The sequence below is a fragment of the Kryptolebias marmoratus genome, linkage group LG8 (genome assembly GCF_001649575.2).
Source record: "Kryptolebias marmoratus isolate JLee-2015 linkage group LG8, ASM164957v2, whole genome shotgun sequence".
NCBI classification, from domain to species: domain Eukaryota; kingdom Metazoa; phylum Chordata; class Actinopteri; order Cyprinodontiformes; family Rivulidae; genus Kryptolebias; species Kryptolebias marmoratus.
Window position 1 is genome coordinate 14,177,453 of NC_051437.1, and position 12,107 is coordinate 14,189,559.

General features: G+C 40.7%; 1 long non-coding RNA gene across 1 annotated transcript; it reads right to left on the bottom strand.

The window, feature by feature from the left end:
• Positions 1 to 7,539: 7,539 nt before the first annotated feature.
• Positions 7,540 to 9,782, bottom strand: LOC119617294. The gene is made up of 3 exons (XR_005233523.1): positions 9,379 to 9,782; positions 9,047 to 9,152; positions 7,540 to 8,810 (listed from the first exon to the last, which is right to left on the bottom strand). It is a non-coding gene; the product is annotated as an uncharacterized LOC119617294 (long non-coding RNA).
• Between the last annotated feature and the right edge of the window lie 2,325 nt (positions 9,783 to 12,107).

The following is a 12,107-nucleotide window of genomic DNA, read 5'->3' on the forward strand; positions in this document are numbered from 1 at the left end:
TATACATCTGCATTCGGTTGTTTGTTCGTGTTCTCCACTCCGCGTTTCCAATCAGGCAGATTGGTGTTGGGGCCCCATTTGACACGAGGGGCCAAGTGTTGCTTCAGATCCTGGTGGGCCAACTGGCAGCCTTTCAGGAAGCCTTTTTCAATTACCATAAGAGCTTTGGGTTGTCTCCGTTTATTGCCTTCTTTAATGGGCTATACATGTAACATTTTATGCAAATCACTTATAGGAAAGGCTTTTTGTGGGTGTGGGTGTGTGTCTCTGTGTGTGTGAATTGATTTCCATACACTTTTCACCTTTGTGTCTTCACATAATTATCATTAAATGTACCAGTGTGTCTTTGTGCCTGCGTAATAAGTGAACAATGAAAAAGAAATCTGCTATTTTTCATGATGCACTAGTGCTTTTGTGACTGCAATGAAAAGTTAACGGAAATGAAAAGATGCGCTGAATGTGGGCATTACAGATGAGTGGCACAGATCAATCATAAACTCTGCATTAGGAGTTGGAAATTAACAGTCTGAGCCATTCCCGTCTGAAATATCTAAAAATATCTCACGCACGGAACAGATTTGGATGAAATTCCCAGATAATATTTATTGGATGTACGTGCACAACCGATTAACCTTTGGAGACGGTGCAACAACCACAGCTGATCACCGTCAACAAACACAAAAATAACAAATCTTTCAGATAATGAGCTAAAATTTGGTGTGGTAGTAGCTGAGCATCATTCCCATGACATACCTTAAGCATGAACAGATCTTTGTTTAAAATGTTTGCACGCAAGGTGTTCAGGGTTGAGAAGGATCACTGAGTGAAATACGGGGTTCACTTTGGACAGATTTAGTCCATCACCAAATTATGAAACATGAGCGAGTTTTAAGTGGGAGAAAACAGAGTTTTTTTTTTTTTTTTGTGCTGCATTTCATTAATTACACAGATTGTGGACAGCCATTTGTCAACAAGCCTTAAAATTGGCTCCAAACTCCTTGTTTAACACAAAAATGCTTTAGTTGGAAGAGTGTTGTGGCGATACTTGTGTTAATATCAACGTGAAGCGGAGTTAAAGTTCACAATGCACGACCACCTCGAACAGCTGTCTGTGCATGAGGTTTGTTGTCTCAATTTTCCTCTCAGCTTAACTTGTTGACTCCATCACTGTGGTTTTACTGTAGCTCCAAGCAACAGCGATCACCCCAGCGAGTTTAGTTTTTGACTGCCTACTCTCACCAGCAGTAATAATAAAACCACCTACTCCCACAGACATGCAGGATTTCAGTCCTCGAGCAGTCTCTTCCAGAGAGAACATTCAAACTTCACACAGAAAGGTCTTCATCACTAAGAATCAGACAGGAAACCTTTTTGTTCTGAGCCAACAGTGGTAACTACCACAACTCAGTTCTGGTTGGACTTTCCACTCAAAATAGGCATAAGTATTATGAAGAAAAACTGCATTTGCATGATTTATTTAACTTTATAAGTACAGCATCCTGCTTTGAAAGAACTAAAGGTCAACAAGTTTTTATTTACTGCATTTTCTTAAATCCACATCAAGTTCTAGCTCATTGGAGAAGTGTTCCTCTTGCAGTACAGGCTCCTTTACTGGGCCTTCTAATCCATGCAGATTAAAGTTGCTTTATAGAGAAGATTGTGACACTTATATCCCAGCAGCTTCCAGATTAAGTCAGATTTTGGTGCTTCATGAGTTATTATAGACCATCTAAATCAAAATCCTGTTAAGTAAGTCAAAAATAGCCTTTTTTTGCCCAAACCTTGGCAAACCTTCCTTGGTTTTACATTTCTTGCACCAGACTCTTTGGTCTTCGGGTCAGTTCCATGGTGTTTTTGTCAGATCAGTCAGTTCTGCCAAAAACTATTAACAAAACGAGAAGCTACCAGCTGTAGTCAGTCATGATCACTGACAAAAAAGTTGCAAATCTTTCCCAAGTTGTAAAAACATTTTGACATTATCAGTCCCAATGTGTATTTTTTATGATAATAAATAAATGCAGTCACGGACAAAAGAAAGCACACTCTTATATAGCTTTACAGTTTCACAGATTATTTTTATTTTTAAACATCATTTGATCATCAGTATGCTTTAAAATTAGGGAAATACAGCCTCTAATGATCTTGTCGCAGGACATTTTAGTCCATGTTATTATTATCATTAATAATAATAGTGTAAAAAACCTAACACCCTTACTGCTTTTGCAGAAATTAGGAAAAAACTAAGGAGTGAGGGACTCCTAAAGAAACTTTAAGGTCCAGTATTAGTATGACTGAGATGCTGTCACATATAGGAAATATGTGAATAAACAAATATACAAACCTTTACAGTCAAAGCAATTTTGAAGAATAAAGGGTCATATTTTATTCAGAATAGCTTAAGATGCAAATAAAGTTAAACATAAGACAAGTAGTTCAAACTGTTTGTGCCAAAAGTGGTCCAACAAACAACTAAATATTGGTTTGATTGTTTTTTTTACAAACTGTTTTTGCATTTTTACCTATTTGTAATCAAGACAATGACGTCGCAATGTGTGTTTTTGTTCTTCTGGGGTTGCATTTACCATATTTCACCATATTTCTCCTCCATGTCCTTGCCCGTAAAATGTTAGAAGTGAAAAAGAGTGTATTCACAAAACCAAAAGCTCAATTGTATATATATTTATCTGAAAGCCCAATTTAGCCCGTGATTTAACAATTGCGTGTGAACGTCTGACCGGAATCGTTTGATTGGAGAAAAATAAGACATTAGCATGATCCATGTCTGCTTGTTTTTCAGTTACTCATCTTAATTAGTCAGCCAGGCAGCTTCGTCCGCAGAGGGAGTGAAGGCAGCTGAACGCAGATTAAAATAAACTCATAAATAATTGTGTGCGCCGAAAGAAGGCTTCTATTCTTCCCACGACAGAAGTGGAGCGAGAACAAACCTGACAACAACTGTGGACTTGTGTAACATCCAATTATGAGGGCGAGCTTGGTGCTCTCGGCGGTGGATGATCTGTGGGATTACCTGACCACGGGCCCGTTTCCCAGGCTGCAGGAAAAGTCTATTAGCAGATGGGTAATCGTCCCCGGTTAAAACAGGTGGACGACAACATACCAGAGCAAAATGCCTACTTAGGTTGTTTTTTAAAGGTTGTGTGTGTGTGTGTAAGCCCGTCTATCCTCAGATTAGTATGCTTAGGCCATGAGGTTACTCTGACAGTGGGGCCTCTGAGAGCAGCAGCGCCATGAATTCTTTAGCTTGAACTTCCTTTTGCTCTCATCACGCAAGAAAGGACGAGTCAAAAGTGACAAGAAGACACACACACACACACACACAAACCTGAATTAGGCGCTTACACTAATGCCGACCAGCCTACTTCGAGTTAACCGATGGTCCCTGTGGCCCACATGCAAATACGGGCTGGATTTAACCATCTCATCAGCTCACGCAACACATTTCCTTCTGAGTCACAGAAGGGGAGCCAAACATACCCATGTACAAACACACACACACACACACACACACACTCAAAATCTAAGGGAATTTTCTATCTCTTCTTCTCTCTTTCTCTCTCCCTCTGCCTGTGGAGAACACTGGCAGGAATCAGGGAGAAGAGCGGGGTTGCTAGGCGACGGGTTGTGGTTGCCATGGTGAATTTAAGTGGAACAGCTGGTCCAATCAGCATAAAGTGTGGGCAGGCGGTGCAGAGCCAGCAAGGCTCATGCCAACACAGACAGACAGACAGGACTGAGAGGCTGCTGAGGCATGCAGGATGGAGGGGAGAATAAAGTAGGCTAATGGGAAAAAATAAAAAAAAAAATAAAAAGTTAAAGGGACTCTAAAAATGGAGGGATGCAATAAAAAAAAAGTGTGAGGTCAGAATAATGGGAAGAGGCTTTATGAGACAAAAAAAGAAAAAGAAAAGCTTTGCTGGTCAGATGAATAAATATAAACCAACAGCAAGAGAACAACATAAAAGGAGGACAAAAATAGGCTGGAATCTATTTAGGGACGCAGATTTCCAGAGATGGAACAAAGTCAGAGATCCATTTACTCAAAGATTATTACTCCCATAAGACCTACAACAAACGGAGCGTCAAATGAACCTCACAGAATGGATCTCGGGTCCGTTTGAGGCAGCAGCGTCACACCTAATGCGGCAGCCTTGGTAATCAAAACCATCTGAAGACGCAACACAAGCGGTAATGGGAGAAAACAACACAGGCACCATTAGAGGCAGCTAATGACAAAGTGGTGATGAGATGCTAATAATGATAATGGCGTGGGAAGATGAGTGGATGTGGGGGATTTGTGATTTATGGTGCATTTGAAAAAAAAAAAATCTCTAATGTGGGTTTATGAGAGGGTGAGACGTTTGAGACGGCTGTTAAAGTTTTAACTCAGCCACCATGGGAGAACAGTATACACCACATTAGGATCTGTTTATGGATGCTGTTGTCCTTATCAAGCCTGCGTTATCTTGGCAACAAGTTCTACATTTTGTGCTTGTTTTAGTGTAAAAAAAATGTTATGGAACATTTTTTTTTTAAAGTAAAGAAGCACACGAGCTGGAAGAGTTAACCGGGAGTTACAGTACACATCGGTGAGACCTGACAGGTGCTCCCTGGAGTCGCTTATTTCTGATTTTGCTTATCTGGTCAGGGTTCAGGAAAATGTCCATTTCCAGGTTCTTGGCGGACAGCACCGCCTCTTGTCTGATACTTTATCAGTTATTGGTTTCACACTTTATCAGGCCGCTGAGATTGAAGGAAGCCTGAGCCGACACACAAACATCCACGCGGGAGAGAGATGAAATTTCGGAGTCAGGCACGCGCACTTGAGCAAATTTACTGCACAGTGTGAGTGAGCCTCGGTGTTCCTGGACTCATCTGCTCAGCATCAAAATACAATATATATAAACCCCAAACGACTCAGAGCTGCTCCGGCCTTGCTCTTGTTTTAAAGGGACTTACTTGTTCTGGAGACGCAGGAGGCAGTGTAAGAGAGAATCAGGGCTTTTGAAGTGCAGGGAGTATAAACAATTAGCATCTCACCTGTTGTAGATAACAGGCCTCGGTTTCAAGATAAAAAAAGATTATTTCCCATCAGACTGATGAGCTGATGAGCAGGGCAAAGACCAAAGTGGATTTCTCCCATCTTAAAACAACTCCACTCCTACAAATGTAATAGCAGTAATGCTGATTTATAAAACTTTACATTGCTGTAAGTTTCGCATTACGTGCTCATTTAGACAGAAGGTTATTTGCGAACACAAATAGAGCTGCAGCCACTCACAACAGTAATATTATGATATTTTTACCAGATTAACCATCTAATGTAAAACTGATGGCATTGTAAAAGGCTACAAAATAATATCCTCATGAACTGGGACAAAAGTTTGGAGATTGGAATTGTTTTAACAAAAAAATAGAATGGTTCCAGCCCTGCTCGGACTAGCTGTTAGCTTGTCAGTCCAGCAAAAATTAAGCTCTATCTCTCCAAAACCAAGAGCTCCCTGCAATGTGTAAGATACGACTTGTTCAGAAGAGACACATTTCAAAAGATCTGGACTATTACTTTAAAAGAGGACACACTTTTTGGAACATCCTGCATGGGCAAACACAGAGAGTCACAGCAGCTACTTCGGCTGCGTGTTCCTCTTAACCGCAAAACTGCATTGCAGCTTTTGTCACTAAGGTTTGCACTTTTTATTCCTGAGCCTGTAAACGTGGTAACAATTACACCAGAAATGTAGAAGGTGGTCCATTTACCGTGAGCTAAGCAAGGGAATAGAATCAACAGCGAGAATTATTGTTAAAGTAATTCTTCTAAATTGTTCCTCTACAATAATAATAATAATAATAAATGTCACATTGTGTAAAATATGTAAAGGAGCAGCGTGAAAAGAAAATTCTTTGGTCCAGCTCCTCAGACATCCATTCACACAAAGCTCTCACTCTGTCACACCTTCCTCTTGTCACTCACACAAAGCATGCTGGGAGGCACGGTTTCCAGGGCGACCGAGAGGCACCTTTCCTTGACGACAGCTCAGAATGCGGAGATGGAGGACATTAGCTTGCACCTCAGGTGTGTTGAAGGCTTATAGCTCGTATACCATGAACAAGAGCAGAGCAGAGCGACGGCAGCACACAAGAAGAAGAAGAAGCGGACGGATGAAAAAGCAGCAGGGAAATACAAGGAGCTAAATATCTGTGTGAACCAAACAGGGAAAAGAGTCACTGTTTCTTGATTAACTTTGTAGTTGTTATTTTGTTCTTGTTTTTTGTTTCTTTTGGTTTTGAGGCTTGTTAGGATCTTCCTGAGCTTGGTGTGACAGAGGACCTATAGGGAGCTGAAACAGCTCTCTGGGTGTCTCCTCTCAGTGATAAATGAACTAAGCCTCTTCACACATAAAGTGTGAATTAAAATTTCACACACACGCTCTCTCAAAAGACCCTCACACTCTGTCCTAAATATGCAATAACACAGTCCACAACTCCCCTGCAGGCACCAAAATACGTCTTCAAAGAAACCTTCAATCTGCTTAGCACGTTTTACACTGTATACACACACACACACAAAAGAATGCATTCAAACACACAACGTGGATCAGTGCAATAAATGGGGAGACGTTGTGATACTGTGTTGCTTTCAGTGAACACCATGAAATTCATCATCAGAAGACTGAAGCGGAGATGGGTGTGTCGGTGAGAACGAAAATACCAACAGAGGACAACACACACACACACGTGCGTCTCAGGAGAAAAGGTACAGCTAAGGAGAAGGAGGTGGATGTGTGTTTGCAGGTCTGTGTGTGAAAGAGTGAAGACAAGACAGAGTGCATGGAGAATTGAGTGCAGTTAGTAGCGTTTTCCCCCCTCGGCTGAGGCATTAACAAGCCTATAATGGACCCTCTTAAAAAGCCGTCCAGGATCTCCTCCAAAACTAACTGATTTAGAGTGGCCACGGCCCCCGTGGGCAGCGGCCAAGCCCCCCTTGGTCCCTCCCCAGCACGGCTACAGCCAGCCCCTGGTGGCAGGCGGCACAGACACACATTGTGTTTGTCTACTGAACCACATGCAATAGCAGTTTATAACACAATAAAACACCATGAGGAGGCATTAATTGGATATAATAGCCAGGGAATGATTTAGATGATTTAACACCTTTTCTCCAAGCGGAGTGCATAAAAGAGGAATAAAGGGACATTAGAGGAAGACTTGCACACCTTGCTCAACTTTGATTTTAAACGGCAGGTCATTTCAAGTTCACACACACACGCACACACACACACACACACAGGGCAAAAATGCGGATGTGAACACACATTCACATACAAGTGCATCTGAAGCTACAGAATATTTAATGATGCAGTGAGGTCAGTGAAACTGGCGTTAAATGCCTGATTTATGACCCAACAAAATAACTTTACACAATATTATCAAATAAATGGGTGAGTGCAAAAAGGATGTATATTAAATTAATTTAGAAATAAATTTAGTGGATGAATCAAGAGCATTAATAATAATAATAATAATAATAATAATAATAATAATAATAATAATAATAATAATAATAATAATAATAATAATAATAAACAACTAAAAGTGTTTATTTAATTTGAAATGTATATAATATTCATGTTTAATGTCATTTTATACCCTTCAGCTGATGGCAATAATCAGTCCGCCTCAGATGCAGCTGATGTTGACGAGACAGGACAGTCAGAACTTTAAAAAAAATATATGACATTGCCTCTTTATCACTCATGTTTCAACGTCAGCATTTTATTGACAATGTGCAAGATCAGGGAAAAAAAAAAAAAACAAGACTCCAGGTTCCTGCAGCGAAATACACCCAAGCCCTGCTCGCTAACCCCTTTCACCTTATCTCTCCTGCCTTCTCCGTCTCCTCGCTCTCCTTGCTGAAAAGGAGCGAGGACCTTGCACATATGTACATAATTGCCACTTTACTGTCATATCAAATTCATATCTGCGCGGGGGTTCTCGGGCCTGGAAGAACAATGAGAGCCGGACAAAAGCGTGGCTCCGTGCTCTGAGCGTGGCCCTGATAACTGCAGCCTGGGCCGGTCAATAAAACCAATCATCTCTAATCTTCTTATGGGTTGTGGTGTGTGTGTGTGTGTGTGAGGGGGGGACTAAACAGTTCCTCAAGATACTCCACAATGCCCACCGCACACATCGTGCAGCACACTGTACATGCAGGGAGAAAGACGGTGACTGAACCACAACCCGACTCCATCAACCTCAGCTGGAGCCGTGTTGTTTTCACCCGTAGGTCAGGAAATCCGGAGGCACTTTGAGGATTTATTTAAAACAGAAGAACCCCTCTATTCCAGGCATCTGATTTTACTGAACCACTTGTCAACACAAACGCCCTTTTTCTTGCTTTCAAACTGTGTTATGATGGATGATGTAAAGAGGTGGCTTCATACCCAGGACTCCTCTTCTGCTGTTTACTCTGGAAGGAAGCTGCTTTAACAAACACACAGGAAAGAATAATAATAACAATAATAATAAAAAAGAAACCATTAAATGTCAACACTTTCAGACTTTTAGTTTTAAGTCTCACACATTCAATGGAGAACATTCTTGTTATTTCCTAAGAGTATATCTATTTTAGCCCTTTTATTTAAAAAAAAACAGAAGCATAAATACAAGAAAGTGACGATTTAAAATATTATTTGTTGTCACATTCGTGCATCAGCCCGTGACTCGAATCCAGCTGTATGCAAAACCTCTCTGATGCTCCAACGCCCCAACCTCTCTACTGGGAGCCTCCCAATCTGCAAAAGAAAAAAAAAAAGGAGTGGGGGGATGGTGGAGGTCACAGGGTGATGCTGTATGGTTATTGTAGATTAATCACTCCCCATCAAAAAATACTGGAGGAATAATTCATGCACCGAGACAAAGATTCATGTGACACGAGCAATCGGAGAAGCAAAACCTCACAAATACAAACGATGATTTGTAGGGCCTTTATGGTTAAGTTTCCCTGAACGTGCGTGTCACAGTTTCTCACCTTTACTCATCTTTGGCGTGTGTTTTACTTCCTTCCCTCCCTAATGATGTCTGACTGAGCTGCGGGTTAATTGCAGGGTTAACCGGCAGCGTCGAGCAGCGATGTGCTGAGAATAGGAGACGAAAGCCAGGTTTAGTCACAGTGTGTGTGTGGAAAATGTGTGTGTGTAGGTGGGGGGGTGCTCTGCATAAGTTTATTGAATTGTTTCAGGTTTTACATGCTGTGTGTGTGTGTGTGTGTCATCAGTGAGAGCAACTCTTTGAAGGCAGGTTAAGGAGTGTGCCTTTGTTTTCATGTGAACGGCTGACACGGAAGATTTGTGTAAATCTCACCTCAGCCCCGGTGACCCCTCTGGTCTCTACATCAGACGGACACAAAAGGAGGGGAAAAAAATTAAATGTTTTACTGCCACACTGTTGGGTTTACTGGAGCTTGATCTGCTTTATTAGTAGCTAGTACAGAGGCAGGGAGGCTTTCTTGGTGTTTACTGTGACTTAAAAATCATGTGAAAACAATGAAATCCACAAAAACAGGCGAGCTGAGGAGAAAAGAAATGCTGCAGTCTGCATCAGGAATCCAGTCTGAATTGTCGCCAATTGACTATTTTAGGAGACATCAGGAAATCTCTTGACATTTGGCTAAAGATGCCAACAGGTACGCAGAAGGAGGCCTTCTAAAAAAAAAAAACAAGAAGAAGAAAGTGTTTAAGATTCAACAGCCTTTCAAACGTCTCATAACGGTGCAGAAACAGACAAGATAATGACTCTTTTTCTGCAGGCCGTGTGACAAGCAGATCAATGCAAACAGCTCGTGACATTTATCAGATAGAGTCGAGGACCTCTACATTAGCGCCGGCGAGGTGGTGCCCGAGCGTTGTTATTGATATGGAGACAAATGCAATTCATTCATCTACAAAACATCCCAAATGAAGAATTGTCAGTGTTTATGAAATGATCATCTGTGTGTGTGTGTGTGTGTGAAGTGAACTTTAAAAACAAGTGTGTTTGTCTGAGTCACTGCTCTGTGAAACACACGTGGCAGAACATTTCTCAACAAATGTGTAATTACTCTGATTTTATAATCAGAAACAATGACGTCCTGGATTGTGAGTCCCCCCCCCCTCTATCTCTGTCTTTTAAAATAACATTTTAAAATGAATTTGTAGCTCTTATTAAAGTAAAATAAACCTGATTTAAAAGAACTTCTTTTAGGTAAAAAGCAGGATTTTCGTCTAAGATCAGCTTGTTTTTGTTCTGAATCAGAAACACCAGTTCAGTCTGATCACACTGGGGACAGGTAAACTTTAAACCTGTGTGTGTGTTCAGGTAATATTTCTGCACCGTCCCAAGCTTACCTGTGACCGCTGGGACTTCAGGAGCCTTTCTGAAGCCCTGACACAGAGAGAGGTTCATCCTGAGAGCAGGTGGAAGGTGCTGCCCGTCCACGGAGTGTGTGTTGTCCAGGAACAGGCATCAGTCGACCTGCAGGGTCTGACATCAGCCGGTGTTTGTGGTATCTGGACATACATTACCATTTCTCCCTGGAGGGGCCCCCCTCGCATTCAAATCAGCGGCCGGCTGCCTGATCGCAGAGGACAGCTTACTAGGCCCCTTGGATTGTTCGGCAGGAACAATGGATTCCTTTGTCGACGTGTTTCTCTTTCTCTCAGCGGACAATACTGGAGGGTCCTTCTGGCTCTCTGCACTTAAGAAATGTTTGCAAAGTTACACCTCTTTATACGCCTCTCAAAACAAGGAGCAGAGCCAGCATAAAAGTGTGGGAGGTTGTTTGAGGGGCGAAATGCACCAAAGATTTGTTTGTTTGTTTGTTTGTTTGTTTTTAATAAACTTCAAATAATGTCATGAAAACAAGACAAATCCTGCAACTTAAAAGTAGCCTTTAAAACATTATTATTATTATTATTATTATTATTATTATTATTATTATTATTATTATTGTTGTTGTTGTTGTTGTTGTTATACCTGAACCTGACAGTCTGTGTGTGTGAATTATTATTATTATTATTATTATTATTGTTGTTGTTGTTGTTGTTGTTGTTGTTGTTGTTGTTGTGTCATAGGTTCTTAGGTTCTGAAGTTCAAATGGTTTACACTGGTTAGTCAAAAGAATTACTAAATTATACATATATATATTTATATATATATATATGATTTAGAAATATATATTTTTAAGGAAAATAACATATATATTTTTTTACAAGGAAGTAGACTCAGACATGAACTGACTTCATGTTTTAAATAAATAAATATGATTTTAATAAAACTTATATGAAGTTGACTGTAAATTCCTGTGACCTTCCTGTCCACGTGATCCAAGTGGTTTATCTGGACTCAGATGGGAGTTTGGTTAAACTATAAACCGCAGCGCTGCCCACCCCCACCCCCACCCCCCAGCTGTGTCTGTTTAAGGGCCTTCAGCATCACCTCGGACATCTCTCCGACTTTCCTGGCAAACTTGTCCCAAATTTCTCAGTTTCAACTTGGCTATTATTATTATTATTATTATTATTATTATTATTATTATTATTATTATTATTATTATTATTATTATTATACAAAATAAAAAATGTGTTTGCACACTAATAAAAACACGCCTGAACCATCCCAGCTTTAATTTGGTGCAGTTTTCAGAACAAATGTTAAACATGTCTTGATTTTGATTTGTTTATTGGGGCAACGTTTATTTATTTTTATTTTTATTTATATTTTTAAGCATCACCCCGCGCAGCTGCAGCAGTGTTTGCCGGTGCACTGTGTTCCGCCTCTGCAGGGAGGAGTGTTGGGTCCTGCAGCGCTCTGTCACAGACTTTACTGTCCGTTTGCGCCGCGGCTCTGCGCAGTTTAATTCTTTTTATTTTCTGTTTTGTTTGTTTATTTATTTACGTGTGCCTTTTTATGGCCATTGCATTTCACCTCACCGAGAAACTATACCCCGTCACTTTTTATTTATTTATTTTTTTAACATTACACCTATTTCCAAAGCTCCGTGTGAAATGTTGAAACAACCACCAGGACCCCCCCACCCCCCACCCCCCTTCCTC